Below are 24,587 nucleotides of genomic sequence, written 5' to 3' on the forward strand. Positions count from 1 at the left end.
GTGCGCTTTCCCGCTATCTCCCCACTGCTCCAGGACATGCCCTGACCAATCAGCAGAGTCCGAGGAGCAGAGTGTGCATTCCCGCTATCTCCCCACTGCTCCAGGACACGCCCTGACCAATCAGCAGAGCAAGGGGAGGAGAGTGCGCTTTCCCGCTATCTCCCCATTTCTCCAGGACACGCTCTAGCCAATCAGCAGAGTACGAGAAGGAGAGTGCGCTTTCCCGCTATCTCCCCACTGCTCCAGGACACGCCCTGACCAATCAGCAGAGTACGAGGAGGAGAGTGCGCTTTCCCGCTATCTCCCCACAGCTCCAGGACATGCCCTGACCAATCAGAAGAGTACGAGGAGGAGAGTGCGCTTTCCCGCTATCTCCCCACTGCTCCAGGACACGCCCTGACCAATCAGCAGAGTACGGGGAGGAAAGTGTGCTTTGCCGCTATCTTCCCACTGCTCCAGGACACGCCCTGACCAATCAGCAGAGTACAGGGAGGAGAGTGTGCTTTCCCGCTATCTCCCTACTGCTCCAGGACACGCCCTGACCAATCAGCAGAGTACGGGGAGGAGAGTGTGCTTTCCCGCTATCTCCCCACTGCTCCAGGACATGCCCTGACCAATCAGCAGAGTGCGGGGAGGAGAGTGTGCTTTCCCGCTATCTCCCCACTGCTCCAGGACACGCCCTGACCAATCAGCAGAGTACATGGAGGAAAGTGTGCTTTCCCGCTATCATCCCACTGCTCCAGGACACGCCCTGACCAATCAGCAGAGTACAGGGAGGAGAGCATGCTTTCCCGCTATCTCCCCACTGCTCCAGGACACGCCCTGACCAATCAGCAGAGAACGAGGAGGAGAGTGCGCTTTCTCGCTATCTCCATACTGCTCCAGGACACGCTCTAGCCAATCAGCAGAGTACGCGCAGGAGAGTGTGCTTTCCCGCTATCTCCCCACTGCTCCAGGACACGCCCTGACCAATCAGCAGAGTACAGGGAGGAGAGTGTGCTTTCCCGCTATCTCCATACTGCTCCAGGACACGCCCTGGCCAATCAGCAGAGTACAGGGAGGAGAGTGTGCTTTCCCGCTATCTCCCCACTGCTCCAGGACACGCCCTCACCAATCAGCAGAGCAAGGGGAGGAGAGTGTGCTTTACCGCTATCTCCCCACTGCTCCAGGACACGCCCTGACCAATCAGCAGAGCAAGGGGAGGAGAGTGTGCTTTCCCGCTATCTCCCCACTGCTCCAGGACACGCCCTGACCAATCAGCAGAGCAAGGGGAGGAGAGTGTGCTTTCCCGCTATCTCCCCACTGCTCCAGGACACGCCCTGACCAATCAGTAGAGTACGGGGAGGAGAGTGTGCTTTCCCGCTATCTCCCCACTGCTCCAGGACACGCTCTAGCCAATCAGCAGAGTACGAGGAGGAAAGTGCGCTTTCCCGCTATCTCCCCACTGGTCCAGGACATGCCCTGACAAATCAGCAGAGTACGAGGAGGAGAGTGTGCTTTCCCGCTATCTTCCCACTGCTCCAGGACACGCCCTGACCAATTAGCAGAGTACCCGGAGGAGAGTGTGTTTTCCCGCTATCTCCCCACTGCTCCAGGACACGGCCTGACCAATCAGCAGAGTACTGGGAGGAGAGTGTGCTTTCCCGCTATCTCCATACTGCTCCAGGACACGCCCTGGCCAATCAGCAGAGTACAGGGAGGAGAGTGTGCTTTCCCGCTATCTCCCCACTGCTCCAGGACACGCCCTCACCAATCAGCAGAGCAAGGGGAGGAGAGTGTGCTTTACCGCTATCTCCCCACTGCTCCAGGACACGCCCTGACCAATCAGCAGAGCAAGGGGAGGAGAGTGTGCTTTCCCGCTATCTCCCCACTGCTCCAGGACACGCCCTGACCAATCAGCAGAGCAAGGGGAGGAGAGTGTGCTTTCCCGCTATCTCCCCACTGCTCCAGGACACGCCCTGACCAATCAGTAGAGTACGGGGAGGAGAGTGTGCTTTCCCGCTATCTCCCCACTGCTCCAGGACACGCTCTAGCCAATCAGCAGAGTACGAGGAGGAAAGTGCGCTTTCCCGCTATCTCCCCACTGGTCCAGGACATGCCCTGACAAATCAGCAGAGTACGAGGAGGAGAGTGTGCTTTCCCGCTATCTTCCCACTGCTCCAGGACACGCCCTGACCAATTAGCAGAGTACCCGGAGGAGAGTGTGTTTTCCCGCTATCTCCCCACTGCTCCAGGACACGGCCTGACCAATCAGCAGAGCAAGGGGAGGAGAGTGTGCTTTTTCACTATCTCCCCACTGCTCCAGGACACGCCCTGACCAATCAGCAGAGTACTGGGAGGAGAGTGTGCTTTCCCGCTATCTCCATACTGCTCCAGGACACGCCCTAACCAATCAGCAGAGTACTGGGAGGAGAGTGTGCTTTCCCGCTATCTCCCCACTGCTCCAGGACACGCCCTGACCAATCAGCAGAGCAAGGGGAGGAGAGTGTGCTTTCCCGCTATCTCCCCACTGCTCCAGGACACGCCCTGACCAATCAGCAGAGCAAGGGGAGGAGAGTGTGCTTTCCCGCTATCTCCCAACTGCTCCAGGACACTCCCTGACCAATCAGCAGAGTACGAGGAGGAGAGTGTGCTTTCCCACTATCTCCCCACTGCTCCAGGACTCGCCCTGACCAATCAGCAGAGTACGAGGAGGAGAGTGCGCTTTCCCGCTATCTCCCCACTGCTCCAGGACACGCCCTGACCAATCAGCAGAGCAAGGGGAGGAGAGTGTGCTTTCCCGCTATCTCCCCACTGCTCCAGGACATGCCCTGACCAATCAACAGAGTACGAGGAGGAGAGTGTGCTTTTCCGCTATCTCCCCACTGCTCCAGGACACGCCCTGACCAATCAGCAGAGTACGAGGAGGGGAGTGTGCTTTCCCGCTATCTCCCCACTGCTCCAGGACACGCCCTGACCAATCAGCAGAGTACGAGGAGGAGAGTGTGCTTTCCCGCTATCTCCCCACTGCTCCAGGACACGCCATGACCAATCAGCAGAGTACGAGGAGGAGAGTGTGCTTTCCCGCTGTCTCCCCACTGCTCCAGGACACGCCCTGACCAATCAGTAGAGCAAGGGGAGGAGAGTGTGCTTTCCCGCTATCTCCATACTGCTCCAGGACACGCCCTGACCAATCAGCAGAGTAATGGGAGGAGAGTGTGCTTTCCCGCTATCTCCCCACTGCTCCAGGACACGCCCTGACCAATCAGCAGAGTACAGGGAGGAGAGTGTGCTTTTCCGCTATCTCCCCACTGCTCCAAGACACGCCCTGACCAATCAGCAGAGTACAGGGAGGAGTGCGCTTTCCCGCTATCTCCCCACTGCTCCAGGACACACCCTGACCAATCAGCAGAGTACGAGGAGGAGAGTGCACTTTCCCGCTATCTCCCCACAGCTCCAGGACATGCCCTGACTAATCAGCAGAGTACGAGGAGGAGAGTGCGCTTTCCCGCTATCTCCCCACTGCTCCAGGACACGCCCTGACCAATCAGCAGAGTACGGGGAGGAAAGTGTGCTTTGCCGCTATCTTCCCACTGCTCCAGGACACACCCTGACCAATCAGCTGAGTACAGGGAGGAGAGTGTGATTTCCCGCTCTCTCCCTACTGCTCCAGGACACGCCCTGACCAATCAGCAGAGTACGGGGAGGAGAGTGTGCTTTCCCGCTATCTCCCCACTGCTCCAGGACATGCTCTGACCAATCAGCAGAGTGCGGGGAGGAGAGTGTGCTTTCCCGCTATCTCCCCAGTGCTCCAGGACACGCCCTGACCAATCAGCAGAGTACGTGGAGGAAAGTGTGCTTTCCCGCTATCATCCCACTGCTCCAGGACACGCCCTGACCAATCAGCAGAGTACAGGGAGGAGAGTATGCTTTCCCGCTATCTCCCCACTGCTCCAGGACACGCCCTGACCAATCAGCAGAGTACGGGGAGGAAAGTGTGCTTTCCCGCTATCTCCCCACTGCTCCAGGACACACCCTGACCAATCAGCAGAGTACGAGGAGGAGAGTGCGCTTTCTCGCTATCTCCATACTGCTCCAGGACACGCCCTGGCCAATCAGCAGAGTATAGGGAGGAGAGTGTGCTTTCCCGCTATCTCCCCACTGCTCCAGGACACGCCCTGACCAATCAGCAGAGCAAGGGGAGGAGAGTGTGCTTTCCCTCTATCTCCCCACTGCTCCAGGACACGCCCTGACCAATCAGCAGAGCAAGGGGAGGAGAGTGTGCTTTCCCGCTATCTCCCCACTGCTCCAGGACACTCCCTGACCAATCAGCAGAGTACGAGGAGGAGAGTGTGCTTTCCCGCTATCTCCCCACTGCTCCAGGACTCGCCCTGACCAATCAGCAGAGTACGAGGAGGAGAGTGCGCTTTCCCGCTATCTCCCCACTGCTCCAGGACATGCCCTGACCAATCAGCAGAGCAAGGGGAGGAGAGTGTGCTTTCCCGCTATCTCCCCACTGCTCCAGGACATGCCCTGACCAATCAGCAGAGTACGAGGAGGAGAGTGTGCTTTTCCGCTATCTCCCCACTGCTCCAGGACACGCCCTGACCAATCAGCAGAGTACGAGGAGGGGAGTGTGCTTTCCCGCTATCTCCCCACTGCTCCAGGACACGCCCTGACCAATCAGCAGAGTACGAGGAGGAGAGTGTGCTTTCCCGCTATCTCCCCACTGCTCCAGGACACGCCCTGACCAATCAGCAGAGTACGAGGAGGAGAGTGTGCTTTCCCGCTGTCTCCCCACTGCTCCAGGACACGCCCTGACCAATCAGTAGAGCAAGGGGAGGAGAGTGTGCTTTCCCGCTATCTCCATACTGCTCCAGGACACGCCCTGACCAATCAGCAGAGTACTGGGAGGAGAGTGTGCTTTCCCGCTATCTCCCCACTGCTCCAGGACACGCCCTGACCAATCAGCAGAGTACAGGGAGGAGAGTGTGCTTTTCCGCTATCTCCCCACTGCTCCAAGACACGCCCTGACCAATCAGCAGAGTACAGGGAGGAGAGTGCGCTTTCCCGCTATCTCCCCACTGCTCCAGGACACACCCTGACCAATCAGCAGAGTACGAGGAGGAGAGTGCGCTTTCCCGCTATCTCCCCACAGCTCCAGGACATGCCCTGACCAATCAGCAGAGTACGAGGAGGAGAGTGCGCTTTCCCGCTATCTCCCCACTGCTCCAGGACATGCCCTGACCAATCAGCAGAGTACGGGGAGGAAAGTGTGCTTTGCCGCTATCTTCCCACTGCTCCAGGACACGCCCTGACCAATCAGCAGAGTACAGGGAGGAGAGTGTGCTTTCCCGCTATCTCCCTACTGCTCCAGGACACGCCCTGACCAATCAGCAGAGTACGGGGAGGAGAGTGTGCTTTCCCGCTATCTCCCCACTGCTCCAGGACATGCCCTGACCAATCAGCAGAGTGCGGGGAGGAGAGTGTGCTTTCCCGCTATCTCCCCACTGCTCCAGGACACGCCCTGACCAATCAGCAGAGTACGTGGAGGAAAGTGTGCTTTCCCGCTATCATCCCACTGCTCCAGGACACGCCCTGACCAATCAGCAGAGTACAGGGAGGAGAGTCTGCTTTCCCGCTATCTCCCCACTGCTCCAGGACACGCCCTGACCAATCAGCAGAGTACGGGGAGGAAAGTGTGCTTTCCCGCTATCTCCCCACTGCTCCAGGACACGCCCTGACCAATCAGCAGAGTACGAGGAGGAGAGTGCGCTATCTCGCTATCTCCATACTGCTCCAGGACACGCTCTAGCCAATCAGCAGAGTACGCGCAGGAGAGTGTGCTTTCCCGCTATCTCCCCACTGCTCCAGGACACGCCCTGACCAATCAGCAGAGTACAGGGAGGAGAGTGTGTTTTCCCGCTATCTCCATACTGCTCCAGGACACGCCCTGGCCAATCAGCAGAGTATAGGGAGGAGAGTGTGCTTTCCCGCTATCTCCCCACTGCTCCAGGACACGCCCTCACCAATCAGCAGAGCAAGGGGAGGAGAGTGTGCTTTACCGCTATCTCCCCACTGCTCCAGGACACGCCCTGACCAATCAGCAGAGCAAGGGGAGGAGAGTGTGCTTTCCCGCTATGTCCCCACTGCTCGAGGACACGCCCTGACCAATCAGCAGAGCAAGGGGAGGAGAGTGTGCTTTCCCGCTATCTCCCCACTGCTCCAGGACACGCCCTGACCAATCAGCAGAGTACAGGGAGGAGAGTGTGCTTTCCCGCTATCTCCATACTGCTCCAGGACACGCCCTGGCCAATCAGCAGAGTACAGGGAGGAGAGTGTGCTTTCCCGCTATCTCCCCACTGCTCCAGGACACGCCCTCACCAATCAGCAGAGCAAGGGGAGGAGAGTGTGCTTTACCGCTATCTCCCCACTGCTCCAGGACACGCCCTGACCAATCAGCAGAGCAAGGGGAGGAGAGTGTGCTTTCCCGCTATCTCCCCACTGCTCCAGGACACGCCCTGACCAATCAGCAGAGCAAGGGGAGGAGAGTGTGCTTTCCCGCTATCTCCCCACTGCTCCAGGACACGCCCTGACCAATCAGTAGAGTACGGGGAGGAGAGTGTGCTTTCCCGCTATCTCCCCACTGCTCCAGGACACGCTCTAGCCAATCAGCAGAGTACGAGGAGGAAAGTGCGCTTTCCCGCTATCTCCCCACTGGTCCAGGACATGCCCTGACAAATCAGCAGAGTACGAGGAGGAGAGTGTGCTTTCCCGCTATCTTCCCACTGCTCCAGGACACGCCCTGACCAATTAGCAGAGTACCCGGAGGAGAGTGTGTTTTCCCGCTATCTCCCCACTGCTCCAGGACACGGCCTGACCAATCAGCAGAGCAAGGGGAGGAGAGTGTGCTTTTTCACTATCTCCCCACTGCTCCAGGACACGCCCTGACCAATCAGCAGAGTACTGGGAGGAGAGTGTGCTTTCCCGCTATCTCCATACTGCTCCAGGACACGCCCTAACCAATCAGCAGAGTACTGGGAGGAGAGTGTGCTTTCCCGCTATCTCCCCACTGCTCCAGGACACGCCCTGACCAATCAGCAGAGCAAGGGGAGGAGAGTGTGCTTTCCCGCTATCTCCCCACTGCTCCAGGACACGCCCTGACCAATCAGCAGAGCAAGGGGAGGAGAGTGTGCTTTCCCGCTATCTCCCCACTGCTCCAGGACACTCCCTGACCAATCAGCAGAGTACGAGGAGGAGAGTGTGCTTTCCCACTATCTCCCCACTGCTCCAGGACTCGCCCTGACCAATCAGCAGAGTACGAGGAGGAGAGTGCGCTTTCCCGCTATCTCCCCACTGCTCCAGGACACGCCCTGACCAATCAGCAGAGCAAGGGGAGGAGAGTGTGCTTTCCCGCTATCTCCCCACTGCTCCAGGACATGCCCTGACCAATCAACAGAGTACGAGGAGGAGAGTGTGCTTTTCCGCTATCTCCCCACTGCTCCAGGACACGCCCTGACCAATCAGCAGAGTACGAGGAGGGGAGTGTGCTTTCCCGCTATCTCCCCACTGCTCCAGGACACGCCCTGACCAATCAGCAGAGTACGAGGAGGAGAGTGTGCTTTCCCGCTATCTCCCTACTGCTCCAGGACACGCCATGACCAATCAGCAGAGTACGAGGAGGAGAGTGTGCTTTCCCGCTGTCTCCCCACTGCTCCAGGACACGCCCTGACCAATCAGTAGAGCAAGGGGAGGAGAGTGTGCTTTCCCGCTATCTCCATACTGCTCCAGGACACGCCCTGACCAATCAGCAGAGTACTGGGAGGAGAGTGTGCTTTCCCGCTATCTCCCCACTGCTCCAGGACACGCCCTGACCAATCAGCAGAGTACAGGGAGGAGAGTGTGCTTTTCCGCTATCTCCCCACTGCTCCAAGACACGCCCTGACCAATCAGCAGAGTACAGGGAGGAGTGCGCTTTCCCGCTATCTCCCCACTGCTCCAGGACACACCCTGACCAATCAGCAGAGTACGAGGAGGAGAGTGCGCTTTCCGGCTATCTCCCCACAGCTCCAGGACATGCCCTGACCAATCAGCAGAGTACGAGGAGGAGAGTGCGCTTTCCCGCTATCTCCCCACTGCTCCAGGACACGCCCTGACCAATCAGCAGAGTACGGGGAGGAAAGTGTGCTTTGCCGCTATCTTCCCACTGCTCCAGGACACACCCTGACCAATCAGCTGAGTACAGGGAGGAGAGTGTGCTTTCCCGCTCTCTCCCTACTGCTCCAGGACACGCCCTGACCAATCAGCAGAGTACGGGGAGGAGAGTGTGCTTTCCCGCTATCTCCCCACTGCTCCAGGACATGCCCTGACCAATCAGCAGAGTGCGGGGAGGAGAGTGTGCTTTCCCGCTATCTCCCCAGTGCTCCAGGACACGCCCTGACCAATCAGCAGAGTACGTGGAGGAAAGTGTGCTTTCCCGCTATCATCCCACTGCTCCAGGACACGCCCTGACCAATCAGCAGAGTACAGGGAGGAGAGTATGCTTTCCCGCTATCTCCCCACTGCTCCAGGACACGCCCTGACCAATCAGCAGAGTACGGGGAGGAAAGTGTGCTTTCCCGCTATCTCCCCACTGCTCCAGGACACACCCTGACCAATCAGCAGAGTACGAGGAGGAGAGTGCGCTTTCTCGCTATCTCCATACTGCTCCAGGACACGCCCTGGCCAATCAGCAGAGTATAGGGAGGAGAGTGTGCTTTCCCGCTATCTCCCCACTGCTCCAGGACACGCCCTGACCAATCAGCAGAGCAAGGGGAGGAGAGTGTGCTTTCCCGCTATCTCCCCACTGCTCCAGGACACGCCCTGACCAATCAGCAGAGCAAGGGGAGGAGAGTGTGCTTTCCCGCTATCTCCCCACTGCTCCAGGACACTCCCTGACCAATCAGCAGAGTACGAGGAGGAGAGTGTGCTTTCCCGCTATCTCCCCACTGCTCCAGGACTCGCCCTGACCAATCAGCAGAGTACGAGGAGGAGAGTGCGCTTTCCCGCTATCTCCCCACTGCTCCAGGACATGCCCTGACCAATCAGCAGAGCAAGGGGAGGAGAGTGTGCTTTCCCGCTATCTCCACCCAGCTCCAGGACATGCCCTGACCAATCAGCAGAGTACGAGGAGGAGAGTGTGCTTTTCCGCTATCTCCCCACTGCTCCAGGACACGCCCTGACCAATCAGCAGAGTACGAGGAGGGGAGTGTGCTTTCCCGCTATCTCCCCACTGCTCCAGGACACGCCCTGACCAATCAGCAGAGTACGAGGAGGAGAGTGTGCTTTCCCGCTATCTCCCCACTGCTCCAGGACACGCCCTGACCAATCAGCAGAGTACGAGGAGGAGAGTGTGCTTTCCCGCTGTCTCCCCACTGCTCCAGGACATGCCCTGACCAATCAGTAGAGCAAGGGGAGGAGAGTGTGCTTTCCCGCTATCTCCATACTGCTCCAGGACACGCCCTGACCAATCAGCAGAGTACTGGGAGGAGAGTGTGCTTTCCCGCTATCTCCCCACTGCTCCAGGACACGCCCTGACCAATCAGCAGAGTACAGGGAGGAGAGTGTGCTTTTCCGCTATCTCCCCACTGCTCCAAGACACGCCCTGACCAATCAGCAGAGTACAGGGAGGAGAGTGCGCTTTCCCGCTATCTCCCCACTGCTCCAGGACACACCCTGACCAATCAGCAGAGTACGAGGAGGAGAGTGCGCTTTCCCGCTATCTCCCCACAGCTCCAGGACATGCCCTGACCAATCAGCAGAGTACAAGGAGGAGAGTGCGCTATCCCGCTATCTCCCCACTGCTCCAGGACACGCCCTGACCAATCAGCAGAGTACGGGGAGGAAAGTGTGCTTTGCCGCTATCTTCCCACTGCTCCAGGACACGCCCTGACCAATCAGCAGAGTACAGGGAGGAGAGTGTGCTTTCCCGCTATCTCCCTACTGCTCCAGGACACGCCCTGACCAATCAGCAGAGTACGGGGAGGAGAGTGTGCTTTCCCGCTATTTCCCCACTGCTCCAGGACATGCCCTGACCAATCAGCAGAGTGCGGGGAGGAGAGTGTGCTTTCCCGCTATCTCCCCACTGCTCCAGGACACGCCCTGACCAATCAGCAGAGTACGTGGAGGAAAGTGTGCTTTCCCGCTATCATCCCACTGCTCCAGGACACGCCCTGACCAATCAGCAGAGTACAGGGAGGAGAGTATGCTTTCCTGCTATCTCCCCACTGCTCCAGGACACGCCCTGACCAATCAGCAGAGTACGGGGAGGAAAGTGTGCTTTCCCGCTATCTCCCCACTGCTCCAGGACACGCCCTGACCAATCAGCAGAGTACGAGGAGGAGAGTGCGCTATCTCGCTATCTCCATACTGCTCCAGGACACGCTCTAGCCAATCAGCAGAGTACGCGCAGGAGAGTGTGCTTTCCCGCTATCTCCCCACTGCTCCAGGACACGCCCTGACCAATCAGCAGAGTACAGGGAGGAGAGTGTGTTTTCCCGCTATCTCCATACTGCTCCAGGACACGCCCTGGCCAATCAGCAGAGTATAGGGAGGAGAGTGTGCTTTCCCGCTATCTCCCCACTGCTCCAGGACACGCCCTCACCAATCAGCAGAGCAAGGGGAGGAGAGTGTGCTTTACCGCTATCTCCCCACTGCTCCAGGACACGCCCTGACCAATCAGCAGAGCAAGGGGAGGAGAGTGTGCTTTCCCGCTATCTCCCCACTGCTCGAGGACACGCCCTGACCAATCAGCAGAGCAAGGGGAGGAGAGTGTGCTTTCCCGCTATCTCCCCACTGCTCCAGGACACGCCCTGACCAATCAGCAGAGTACGGGGAGGAGAGTGTGCTTTCCCGCTATCTCCCCACTGCTCCAGGACACGCTCTAGCCAATCAGCAGAGTACGAGGAGGAGAGTGCGCTTTCCCGCTATCTCCCCACTGCTCCAGGACATGCCCTGACCAATCAGCAGAGTCCGAGGAGCAGAGTGTGCATTCCCGCTATCTCCCCACTGCTCCAGGACACGCCCTGACCAATCAGCAGAGCAAGGGGAGGAGAGTGCGCTTTCCCGCTGTCTCCCCACTGCTCCAGGACACGCTCTAGCCAATCAGCAGAGTACGAGAAGGAGAGTGTGCTTTCCCGCTATCTCCCCACTGCTCCAGGACACGCCCTGACCAATCAGCAGAGTACGAGGAGGAGAGTGCGCTTTCCCGCTATCTCCCCACAGCTCCAGGACATGCCCTGACCAATCAGAAGAGTACGAGGAGGAGAGTGCGCTTTCCCGCTATCTCCCCACTGCTCCAGGACACGCCCTGACCAATCAGCAGAGTACGGGGAGGAAAGTGTGCTTTGCCGCTATCTTCCCACTGCTCCAGGACACGCCCTGACCAATCAGCAGAGTACAGGGAGGAGAGTGTGCTTTCCCGCTATCTCCCTACTGCTCCAGGACACGCCCTGACCAATCAGCAGAGTACGGGGAGGAGAGTGTGCTTTCCCGCTATCTCCCCACTGCTCCAGGACATGCCCTGACCAATCAGCAGAGTGCGGGGAGGAGAGTGTGCTTTCCCGCTATCTCCCCACTGCTCCAGGACACGCCCTGACCAATCAGCAGAGTACATGGAGGAAAGTGTGCTTTCCCGCTATCATCCCACTGCTCCAGGACACGCCCTGACCAATCAGCAGAGTACAGGGAGGAGAGTATGCTTTCCCGCTATCTCCCCACTGCTCCAGGACACGCCCTGACCAATCAGCAGAGTACGGGGAGGAAAGTGTGCTTTCCCGCTATCTCCCCACTGCTCCAGGACACGCCCTGACCAATCAGCAGAGTACGAGGAGGAGAGTGCGCTTTCTCGCTATCTCCATACTGCTCCAGGACACGCTCTAGCCAATCAGCAGAGTACGCGCAGGAGAGTGTGCTTTCCCGCTATCTCCCCACTGCTCCAGGACACGCCCTGACCAATCAGCAGAGTACAGGGAGGAGAGTGTGCTTTCCCGCTATCTCCATACTGCTCCAGGACACGCCCTGGCCAATCAGCAGAGTACAGGGAGGAGAGTGTGCTTTCCCGCTATCTCCCCACTGCTCCAGGACACGCCCTCACCAATCAGCAGAGCAAGGGGAGGAGAGTGTGCTTTACCGCTATCTCCCCACTGCTCCAGGACACGACCTGACCAATCAGCAGAGCAAGGGGAGGAGAGTGTGCTTTCCCGCTATCTCCCCACTGCTCCAGGACACGCCCTGACCAATCAGCAGAGCAAGGGGAGGAGAGTGTGCTTTCCCGCTATCTCCCCACTGCTCCAGGACACGCCCTGACCAATCAGTAGAGTACGGGGAGGAGAGTGTGCTTTCCCGCTATCTCCCCACTGCTCCAGGACACGCTCTAGCCAATCAGCAGAGTACGAGGAGGAAAGTGCGCTTTCCCGCTATCTCCCCACTGGTCCAGGACATGCCCTGACAAATCAGCAGAGTACGAGGAGGAGAGTGTGCTTTCCCGCTATCTTCCCACTGCTCCAGGACACGCCCTGACCAATTAGCAGAGTACCCGGAGGAGAGTGTGTTTTCCCGCTATCTCCCCACTGCTCCAGGACACGGCCTGACCAATCAGCAGAGCAAGGGGAGGAGAGTGTGCTTTTTCACTATCTCCCCACTGCTCCAGGACACGCCCTGACCAATCAGCAGAGTACTGGGAGGAGAGTGTGCTTTCCCGCTATCTCCATACTGCTCCAGGACACGCCCTAACCAATCAGCAGAGTACTGGGAGGAGAGTGTGCTTTCCCGCTATCTCCCCACTGCTCCAGGACACGCCCTGACCAATCAGCAGAGCAAGGGGAGGAGAGTGTGCTTTCCCGCTATCTCCCCACTGCTCCAGGACACGCCCTGACCAATCAGCAGCGCAAGGGGAGGAGAGTGTGCTTTCCCGCTATCTCCCCACTGCTCCAGGACACTCCCTGACCAATCAGCAGAGTACGAGGAGGAGAGTTTGCTTTCCCACTATCTCCCCACTGCTCCAGGACTCGCCCTGACCAATCAGCAGAGTACGAGGAGGAGAGTGCGCTTTCCCGCTATCTCCCCACTGCTCCAGGACACGCCCTGACCAATCAGCAGAGCAAGGGGAGGAGAGTGTGCTTTCCCGCTATCTCCCCACTGCTCCAGGACATGCCCTGACCAATCAACAGAGTACGAGGAGGAGAGTGTGCTTTTCCGCTATCTCCCCACTGCTCCAGGACACGCCCTGACCAATCAGCAGAGTACGAGGAGGGGAGTGTGCTTTCCCGCTATCTCCCCACTGCTCCAGGACACGCCCTGACCAATCAGCAGAGTACGAGGAGGAGAGTGTGCTTTCCCGCTATCTCCCCACTGCTCCAGGACACGCCATGACCAATCAGCAGAGTACGAGGAGGAGAGTGTGCTTTCCCGCTGTCTCCCCACTGCTCCAGGACACGCCCTGACCAATCAGTAGAGCAAGGGGAGGAGAGTGTGCTTTCCCGCTATCTCCATACTGCTCCAGGACACGCCCTGACCAATCAGCAGAGTACTGGGAGGAGAGTGTGCTTTCCCGCTATCTCCCCACTGCTCCAGGACACGCCCTGACCAATCAGCAGAGTACAGGGAGGAGAGTGTGCTTTTCCGCTATCTCCCCACTGCTCCAAGACACGCCCTGACCAATCAGCAGAGTACAGGGAGGAGTGCGCTTTCCCGCTATCTCCCCACTGCTCCAGGACACACCCTGTCCAATCAGCAGAGTACGAGGAGGAGAGTGCGCTTTCCCGCTATCTCCCCACAGCTCCAGGACATGCCCTGACCAATCAGCAGAGTACGAGGAGGAGAGTGCGCTTTCCCGCTATCTCCCCACTGCTCCAGGACACGCCCTGACCAATCAGCAGAGTACGGGGAGGAAAGTGTGCTTTGCCGCTATCTTCCCACTGCTCCAGGACACACCCTGACCAATCAGCTGAGTACAGGGAGGAGAGTGTGCTTTCCCGCTCTCTCCCTACTGCTCCAGGACACGCCCTGACCAATCAGCAGAGTACGGGGAGGAGAGTGTGCTTTCCCGCTATCTCCCCACTGCTCCAGGACATGCCCTGACCAATCAGCAGAGTGCGGGGAGGAGAGTGTGCTTTCCCGCTATCTCCCCAGTGCTCCAGGACACACCCTGACCAATCAGCAGAGTACGTGGAGGAAAGTGTGCTTTCCCGCTATCATCCCACTGCTCCAGGACACGCCCTGACCAATCAGCAGAGTACAGGGAGGAGAGTATGCTTTCCCGCTATCTCCCCACTGCTCCAGGACACGCCCTGACCAATCAGCAGAGTACGGGGAGGAAAGTGTGCTTTCCCGCTATCTCCCCACTGCTCCAGGACACACCCTGACCAATCAGCAGAGTACGAGGAGGAGAGTGCGCTTTCTCGCTATCTCCATACTGCTCCAGGACACGCCCTGGCCAATCAGCAGAGTATAGGGAGGAGAGTGTGCTTTCCCGCTATCTCCCCACTGCTCCAGGACATGCCCTCACCAATCAGCAGAGCAAGGGGAGGAGAGTGTGCTTTACCGCTATCTCCCCACTGCTCCAGGACACGCCCTGACCAATCAGCAGAGCAAGGGGAGGAGAGTGTGCTTTCCCGCTATCTCCCCACTGCTCCAGGACACGCCCTGACCAATCAGCAGAGCAAGGGGAGGAGAGTGTGCTTTCCCGCTATCTCCCCACTGCTCCAGGACACGCCCTGACCAATCAGCAGAGTACGGGGAGGAGAGTGTGCTTTCCCGCTATCTCCCCACTGCTCCAGGACACGCTCTAGCCAATCAGCAGAGTACGAGGAGGAGAGTGCGCTTTCCCGCTATCTCCCCACTGCTCCAGGACATGCCCTGACCAATCAGCAGAGTCCGAGGAGCAGAGTGTGCATTCCCGCTATCTCCCCACTGCTCCAGGACACGCCCTGACCAATCAGCAGAGCAAGGGGAGGAGAGTGCGCTTTCCCGCTATCTCCCCACTGCTCCAGGACACGCTCTAGCCAATCAGCAGAGTACGAGGAGGAGAGTGCGCTTTCCCGCTATCTCCCCACTGCTCCAGGACACGCCCTGACCAATCAGCAGAGTACGAGGAGGAGAGTGCGCTTTCCCGCTATCTCCCCACTGCTCCAAGACACGCCCTGACCAATCAGCAGAGTACGAGGAGGAGAGTGCGCTTTCCCGCTATCTCCCCACTGCTCCAGGACACGCCCTGACCAATCATCAGAGTACGAGGAGGAGAGTGTGCTTTCCCGCTATCTCCGCACTGCTCCAGGACACGCCCTGACCAATCAGAAGAGTACTGGGAGGAGAGTGTGCTTTCCCGCTATCTTCCCACTGCTCCAGGACACGCCCTGACCAATCAGCAGAGTACTGGGAGGAGAGTGTGCTTTCCCGCTATCTCCCCACTGCTCCAGGACACGCCCTGACCAATCAGCAGAGTGCGAGGAGGAGAGTGTGCTTTCCCGCTATCTCCCCACTGCTCCAGGACACGCCCTGACCAATCAGCAGAGTACGAGGAGGAGAGTACGCTTTCCCGCTATCTTCCCACTGCTCCAGGACGCGCCCTGACCAATCAGCAGAGTACGAGGAGGGGAGTGTGCTTTCCCGCTATCTCCCCACTGCTCCAGGACACGCCCTGACCAATCAGCAGAGTACAGGGAGGAGAGTGTGCTTTCCCGCTATCTCCCCACTGCTCCAGGATATGCCCTGACCAATCAGCAGAGTACAGGGAGGAGAGTGTGCTTTCCCGCTATCTCCCCACTGCTCCAGGACACGCCCTGACCAATCAGCAGAGTACAGGGAGGAGAGTGTGCTTTCCTGCTATCTCCCCACTGCTCCAGGACACGCCCTGACCAATCAGCAGAGTACTGGGAGGAGAGTGTGCTTTCCCGCTATCTCCCCACTGCTCCAGGACACGCCCTGACCAATCAGCAGAGTACAGGGAGGAGAGTGTGCTTTCCCGCTATCTCCCCACTGCTCCAGGACATGCACTGACCAATCAGCAGAGTACTGGGAGGAGAGAGTGCTTTCCCGCTATCTCCCCACTGCTCCAAAACACGCCCTGACCAATCAGCAGAGTACGAGGAGGAGAGTGTGCTTTCCCGCTATCTCCCCACTGCTCCAGGACACGCCCTGACCAATCAGCAGAGTACGGGGAGGAGAGTGTGCTTTCCGGCTATCTCCCCACTGCTCCAGGACACGCCCTGACCAATCAGCAGAGTACGGGAGGAGAGTGTGCTTTCCCGCTATCTCCCCACTGCTCCAAGACACGCCCTGACCAATCAGCAGAGTACTAGGAGGAGAGTGTGCTTTCCTGCTATCTCCCCACTGCTCCAGGACACGCCCTGACCAATCAGCAGAGTACGGGGAGGAGAGTGTGCTTTCCCGCTATCTCCCCACTGCTCCAGGACACGCCCTGACCAATCAGCAGAGTACGGGGAGGAGAGTGTGCTTTCCCGCTATCTCCCCACTGCTCCAGGACACGCCCAGACCAATCAGCAGAGTACGAGGAGGAGAGTGTGCTTTCCCGCTATCTCCATACTGCTCCAGGACACGCTCTGACCAATCAGCAGAGTACGGGGAGGAGAGTGTGCTTTCCCGCTATCTCCCCACTGCTCCAGGACACGCCCTGACCAATCAGCAGAGCAAGGGGAGGAGAGTGCGCTTTCCCGCTATCTCCCCACTGCTCCAGGACAGGCTCTAGCCAATCAGCAGAGAACAAGGAGGAGAGTGCGCTTTCCCGCTATCTCCCCACTGCTCCAGGACACGCCCTGACCAATCAGCAGAGTACGAGGAGGAGAGTGCGCTTTCCCGCTATCTCCCCACTGCTCCAGGACACGCTCTGACCAATCAGCAGAGTACGAGGAGGAGAGTGCGCTTTCCCGCAATCTTCCCACTGCTCCAGGACGCACCCTGACCAATCAGCAGAGTACGAGGAGGGGAGTATGCTTTCCCGCTATCTCCCCACTGCTCCCGGACACGCCCTGACCAATCAGCAGAGTACTGGGAGGAGAGTGTGCTTTCCCGCTATCTTCCCACTGCTCCAGGACACGCTCTAGCCAATCAGCAGAGTACTGGGAGGAGAGTGTGCCTTCCCGCTATCTCCCCACTGCTCCAGGACACGCCCTGACCAATCAGCAGAGTACGAGGAGGGGAGTGTGCTTTCCCGCTATCTACCCACTGCTCCAGGACACGCCCTGACCAATCAGCAGAGTACAGGGAGGAGAGTGTGCTTTCCCGCTATCTCCCCACTGCTCCAGGACACGCCCTGACCAATCAGCAGAGTACGGGGAGGAGAGTGTGCTTTCCCGCTATCTCCCCACTGCTCCAGGACACGCCCTGACCAATCAGCAGAGTACGAGGAGGAGAGTGTGCTTTCCCGCTATCTCCATACTGCTCCAGGACACGCTCTGACCAATCAGCAGAGTACGGGGAGGAGAGTGTGCTTTCCCGCTATCTCCCCACTGCTCCAGAACACGCCCTGACCAATCAGCAGAGTACGGGGAGGAGAGTTTGCTTTCCCGCTATCTCCCCACTGCTCCAGGACACGCCCTGACCAATCAGCAGAGTACTGGGAGGAGAGTGTGCTTTCCCGCTATCTCCCCACTGCTCCAGGACATGCCCTGACCAATCAGCAGAGTACAGGGAGGAGAGTGTGCTTTCCCGCTATCTTCCCACTGCTCCAGGACACACCCTGACCAATCAGCAGAGTACGGGGAGGAGAGTGTGCTTTCCCGCTATCTCCCCACTGCTCCAGGACACGCTCTAGCCAATCAGCAGAGTACGAGGAGGAGAGTGTGCTTTCCCGCTATCTCCCCACTGCTCCAGGACACGCCCTGACCAATCAGCAGAGTACGAGGAGTAGAGTGCGCTTTCCCGCTATCTCCCCACTGCTCCAGGAAATGCCCTGACCAATCAGCAGAGTACGAGGAGGAGAGTGTGCTTTCCCGCTATCTCCCCACTGCTCCAGGACATGCCCTGACCAATCAGCAGAGCAAGAGGAGGAGAGTGCGCTTTCCCGCTATCTCCCCACTTCTCCAGGACACGCTCTAGCCAATCAGCAGAGAACGAGGAGGAGAGTGCGCTTTCCCGCTATCTCCCCACTGCTCCAGGACACGCCCTGACCAATCAGCAGAGTACGAGGAGGAGAGTGCGCTTTCCCACTATCTCCCCACTGCTCCAGGACACGCTCTGACCAATCAGCAGAGTACGAGGAGGAGAGTGCGCTTTCCCGCAATCTTCCCACTGCTCCAGGACGCGCCCTGACCAATCAGCAGAGTACGAGGAGGGGAGTATGCTTTCCCGCTATCTCCCCACTGCTCCAGGACACGCCCTGACCAATCAGCAGAGTACTGGGAGGAGAGTGTGCTTTCCCGCTATCTCCCCACTGCTCCAGGACATGCCCTGACCAATCAGCAGAGTACAGGGAGGAGAGTGTGCTTTCCCGCTATCTTCCCACTGCTCCAGGACACACCCTGACCAATCAGCAGAGTACGGGGAGGAGAGTGTGCTTTCCCGCTATCTCCCCATTGCTCCAGGACACGCTCTAGCCAATCAGCAGAGTACGAGGAGGAGAGTGTGCTTTCCCGCTATCTCCCCACTGCTCCAGGACACGCCCTGACCAATCAGCAGAGTACGAGGAGGAGAGTGCGCTTTCCCGCTATCTCCCCACTGCTCCAGGAAATGCCCTGACCAATCAGCAGAGTACGAGGAGGAGAGTGTGCTTTCCCGCTATCTCCCCACTGCTCCAGGACACGCCCTGACCAATCAGCAGAGCAAGAGGAGGAGAGTGCGCTTTCCCGCTATCTCCCCACTGCTCCAGGACACGCTCTAGCCAATCAGCAGAGAACGAGGAGGAGAGTGCGCTTTCCCGCTATCTCCCCACTGCTCCAGGACACGCCCTGACCAATCAGCAGAGTACGAGGAGGAGAGTGCGCTTTCCCGCTATCTCCCCACTGCTCCAGGACACGCTCTGACCAATCAGCAGAGTACGAGGAGGAGAGTACGCTTTCCCACAATCTTCCCACTGCTCCAGGACGCGCCCTGACCAATCAGCAGAGTACGAGGAGGGGAGTATGCTTTCCTGCTATCTCCCCACTGCTCCAGGACACGCCCTGACCAATCAGCAGAGTACTGGGAGGAGAGTGTGCTTTCCCGCTATCTTCCCACTGCTCCAGGACACGCTCTAGCCAATCAGCAGAGTACTGGGAGGAGAGTGTGCCTTCCCGCTATCTCCCCACTGCTCCAGGACACGCCCTGACCAATCAGCAGAGTACGAGGAGGGGAGTGTGCTTTCCCGCTATCTCCCCACTGCTCCAGGACACGCCCTGACCAATCAGCAGAGTACAGGGAGGAGAGTGTGCTTTCCCGCTATCTCCCCACTGCTCCAGGACACGCCCTGACCAATCAGCAGAGTACAGGGAGGAGAGTGTGCTTTCCCGCTATCTCCCCACTGCTCCAGGACACGCCCTGACCAATCAGCAGAGTACAGGGAGGAGAGTGTGCTTTCCCGCTATCTCCCCACTGCTCCAGGACACGCCCTGACCAATCAGCAGAGTACAGGGAGGAGAGTGTGCTTTCCCGCTATCTCCCCACTGCTCCAGGACACGCCCTGACCAATCAGCAGAGCACTGGGAGGAGAGTGTGCTTTCCCGCTATCTCCCCACTGCTCTAGGACACGCCCTGACCAATCAGCAGAGTACAGGGAGGAGAGTGTGTTTTCCTGCTATCTCCCCACTGCTCCAGGACACTCACTGACCAATCAGCAGAGTACGGGGAGGAGAGTGTGCTTTCCCGCTATCTCCCCACTGCTCCAGGACACGCCCTGACCAATCAGCAGAGTACAGGGAGGAGAGTGTGCTTTCCCGCTATCTCCCCACTGCTCCAGGACACGCCCTGACCAATGAGCAGAGTACGAGGAGGAGAGTGCGCTTTCCTTCTCTCCCCATTGCTCCAGGACATGCCCTGGCCAATCAGCAGAGTACGAGGAGGAGAGTGCGCTTTCCCGCTATCTCCCCACTGCTCCAGGACACGCCCTGGCCAATCAGCAGAGAACAGGGAGGAGAGTGTGCTTTCCCGCTATCTCCCCACTGCTCCAGGACGCGCCCTGACCAATCAGCAGAGTACGGGGAGGAGAGTGTGCTTTCCCGCTATCTCCCCACTGGTCCAGGACATGCCCTGACAAATCAGCAGAGTACGAGGAGGAGAGTGTACTTTCCCGCTATCTTCCCACTGCTCCAGGACACGCCCTGACCAATCAGCAGAGTAGACGGAGGAGAGTGTGCTTTCCCGCTATCTCCCCACTGCTCCAGGACACGCCCTGACCAATCAGCAGAGCAAGGGGAGAAGAGTGTGCTTTTTCGCTATCTCCCCACTGCTCCAGGACACGCCCTGACCAATCAGCAGAGTACTGGGAGGAGAGTGTGCTTTCCCGCTATCTCCCCACTGCTCCAGGACACGCCCTGACCAATCAGCAGAGTACAGGGAGGAGAGTGCGCTTTCCCGCTATCTCCATACTGCTCCAGGACACGCCCTGACCAATCAGCAGAGTACTGGGAGGAGAGTGTGCTTTCCAGCTATCTCCCCACTGCTCCAGGACACGCCCTGACCAATCAGCAGAGCAAGGGGAGGAGAGTGTGCTTTCCCGCTATCTCCCCACTGCTCCAGGACACGCCCTGACCAATCTGCAGAGCAAGGGGAGGAGAGTGTGCTTTCCCGCTATCTCCATACTGCTCCAGGACACTCCCTGACCAATCAGCAGAGTACGAGGAGGAGAGTGTGCTTTCCCGCTATCTCCCCACTGCTCCAGGACTCGCCCTGACCAATCAGCAGAGTACGAGGAGGAGAGTGCGCTTTCCCGCTATCTCCCCACTGCTCCAGGACACGAGCTGACCAATCAGCAGAGCAAGGGGAGGAGAGTGTGCTTTCCCGCTATCTCCCCACTGCTCCAGGACACGCCCATACCAATCAGCAGAGCAAGGGGAGGAGAGTGTGCTTGCCCGCTATCTCCATACTGCTCCAGGACACTCCCTGACCAATCAGCAGAGTACGAGGAGGAGAGTGTGCTTTCCCGCTATCTCCCCACTGCTCCAGGACTCGCCCTGACCAATCAGCAGAGTACGAGGAGGAGAGTGCGCTTTCCCGCTATCTCCCCACTGCTCCAAGACACGAGCTGACCAATCAGCAGAGCAAGGGGAGGAGAGTGTGCTTTCCCGCTATCTCCCCACTGCTCCAGGACATGCCCTGACCAATCAGCAGAGTACGAGGAGGAGAGTGTGCTTTTCCGCTATCTCCCCACTGCTCCAGGACACGCCCTGACCAATCAGCAGAGTACGAGGAGGGGAGTGTGCTTTCCCGCTATCTCCCCACTGCTCCAGGACACGCCCTGACCAATCAGCAGAGTACGAGGAGGAGAGCGTGCTTTCCTGCTATCTCCCCACTGCTCCAGGACACGCCCTGACCAATCAGCAGAGTACGAGGAGGAGAGTGTGCTTTCCCGCTGTCTCCCCACTGCTCCAGGACACGCCCTGACCAATCAGTAGAGCAAGGGGAGGAGAGTGTGCTTTCCCGCTATCTCCATACTGCTCCAGGACATGCCCTGACCAATCAGCAGAGTACTGGGAGGAGAGTGTGCTTTCCCGCTATCTCCCCACTGCTCCAGGACACGCCCTGACCAATCAGCAGAGTACAGGGAGGAGAGTGTGCTTTCCCGCTATCTCCCCACTGCTCCAAGACACGCCCTGACCAATCAGCAGAGTACAGGGAGGAGAGTGCGCTTTCCGGCTATCTCCCCACTGCTCCCGGACACACCCTGACCAATCAGCAGAGTACGAGGAGGAGAGTGCGCTTTCCCGCTATCTCCCCACAGCTCCAGGACATGCCCTGACCAATCAGCAGAGTACGAGGAGGAGAGTGCGCTTTCCCGCTATCTCCCCACTGCTCCAGGACACGCCCTGACCAATCAGCAGAGTACGAGGAGGAGAGTGCGCTTTCCCGCTATCTCCCCACTGCTCCAGGACACGCCCTGACCAATCAGCAGAGTAAGGGGAGGAAAGTGTGCTTTCCCGCTATCTTCCCACTGCTCCAGGACACGCCTGACCAATCAGCAAAGTACAGGGAGGAGAGTGTGCTTTCCCGCTATCTCCCTACTGCTCCAGGACACGCCCTGACCAATCAGCAGAGTACGGGGAGGAAAGTGTTCTTTCCCACTATCTCCCCACTGCTCCAGGACACGCCCTGACCAATCAGCAGAGTACAGGGAGGATAGTGTGCTTTCCCGCTATCTCCCCACTGCTCCAGGACATACCCTGACCAATCAGCAGAGTACGGGGAGGAGAGTGTGCTTTCCCGCTATCTCCCCACTGCTCCAGGACACGCCCTGACCAATCAGCAGAGTACGGGGAGGAAAGTGTGCTTTCCCGCTATCTTCCCACTGCTCCAGGACACGCCCTGACCAATCAGCAGAGTACAGGGAGGAGAGTGTGCTTTCCCGCTATCTCCCTACTGCTCCAGGACACGCCCTGACCTATCAGCAGAGTACGGGGAGGAGAGTGTGCTTTCCCGCTATCTCCCCACTGCTCCAGGACATGCCCTGACCAATCAGCAGAGTGCGGGGAGGAGAGTGTGCTTTCCCGCTATCTCCCCACTGCTCCAGGACATGCCCTCACCAATCAGCAGAGTACGTGGAGGAAAATGTGCTTTCCCGCTATCATCCCACTGCTCAAGGACACGCCCTGACCAATCAGCAGAGTACAGGGAGGAGAGTATGCTTTCCCGCTATCTCCCCACTGCTCCAGGACATGCCCTGACCAATCAGCAGAGTACGGGGAGGAAAGTGTGCTTTCCCGCTATCTCCCCACTGCTCCAGGACACGCCCTGACCAATCAGCAGAGTACGAGGAGGAGAGTGCGCTTTCTCGCTATCTCCATACTGCTCCAGGACACGCTCTAGCCAATCAGCAGAGTACGCGGAGGAGAGTGTGCTTTCCCGCTATCTCCCCACTGCTCCAGGACACGCCCTGACCAATCAGCAGAGTACAGGGAGGAGAGTGTGCTTTCCCGCTATCTCCATACTGCTCCAGGACACGCCCTGACCAATCAGCAGAGTACTGGGAGGAGAGTGTGCTTTCCCGCTATCTCCCCACTGCTCCAGGACACGCCCTGGCCAATCAGCAGAGTACAGGGAGGAGAGTGTGCTTTCCCGCTATCTCCCCACTGCTCCAGGACACGCCCTCACCAATCAGCAGAGCAAGGGGAGGAGAGTGTGCTTTACCGCTATCTCCCCACTGCTCCAGGACACGCTCTAGCCAATCAGCAGAGCAAGGGGAGGAGAGTGTGCTTTCCCACTATCTCCCCACTGCTCCAGGACACGCCCTGACCAATCAGCAGAGCAAGGTGAGGAGAGTGTGCTTTCCCGCTATCTCCCCACTGCTCCAGGACACGCCCTGACCAATCAGCAGAGCAAGGGGAGGAGAGTGTGCTTTCCCGCTATCTCCCCACTGCTCCAGGACACGCCCTGACCAATCAGCAGAGTACGGGGAGGAGAGTGTGCTTTCCCACTATCTCCCCACTGCTCCAGGACACGCTCTAGCCAATCAGCAGAGTACGAGGAGGAGAGTGTGCTTTCCCGCTATCTCCCCACTGCTCCAGGACACGCCCTGACCAATCAGCAGAGTACGAGGAGGAGAGTACGCTTTCCCGCTATCTCCCCACTGCTCCAGGACATGCCCTGACCAATCAGCAGAGTACGAGGAGGAGAGTGTGCATTCCCGCTATCTCCCCACTGCTCCAGGACACGCCCTGACCAATCAGCAGAGCAAGGGGAGGAGAGTGCGCTTTCCCGCTATCTCCCCACTGCTCCAGGACACGCTCTAGCCAATCAGCAGAGTACGAGGAGGAGAGTGCGCTTTCCCGCTATCTCCCCACTGCTCCAGGACACGCCCTGACCAATCAGCAGAGTACAAGGAGGAGAGTGCGCTTTCCCGCTATCTCCCCACTGCTCCAGGACACGCCCTGACCAATCAGCAGAGTACGAGGAGGAGAGTGCGCTTTCCCGCTATCTCCCCACTGCTCCAGGACACGCCCTGACCAATCAGCAGAGTACGAGGAGGAGAGTGTGCTTTCCCGCTATCTCCCCACTGCTCCAGGACACGCCCTGACCAATCAGAAGAGTACTGGGAGGAGAGTGTGCTTTCCCGCTATCTTCCCACTGCTCCAGGACACGCCCTGACCAATCAGCAGAGTACTGGGAGGAGAGTGTGCTTTCCCGCTATCTCCCCACTGCTCCAGGACATGCCCTGACCAATCAGCAGAGTGCGAGGAGGAGAGTGTGCTTTCCCGCTATCTCCCCACTGCTCCAGGACACGCCCTGACCAATCAGCAGAGTACGAGGAGGAGAGTGCGCTTTCCCGCTATCTTCCCACTGCTCCAGGACGCGCCCTGACCAATCAGCAGAGTACGAGGAGGGGAGTGTGCTTTCCCGCTATCTCCCCACTGCTCCAGGACACGCCCTGACCAATCAGCAGAGTACTGGGAGGAGAGTGCGCTTTCCCGCTATCTTCCCACTGCTCC

The sequence above is a fragment of the Taudactylus pleione genome, unplaced genomic scaffold (genome assembly GCF_031769625.1).
Source record: "Taudactylus pleione unplaced genomic scaffold, aTauple2 ptg001248l, whole genome shotgun sequence".
In the NCBI taxonomy this organism is placed as follows: domain Eukaryota; kingdom Metazoa; phylum Chordata; class Amphibia; order Anura; family Myobatrachidae; genus Taudactylus; species Taudactylus pleione.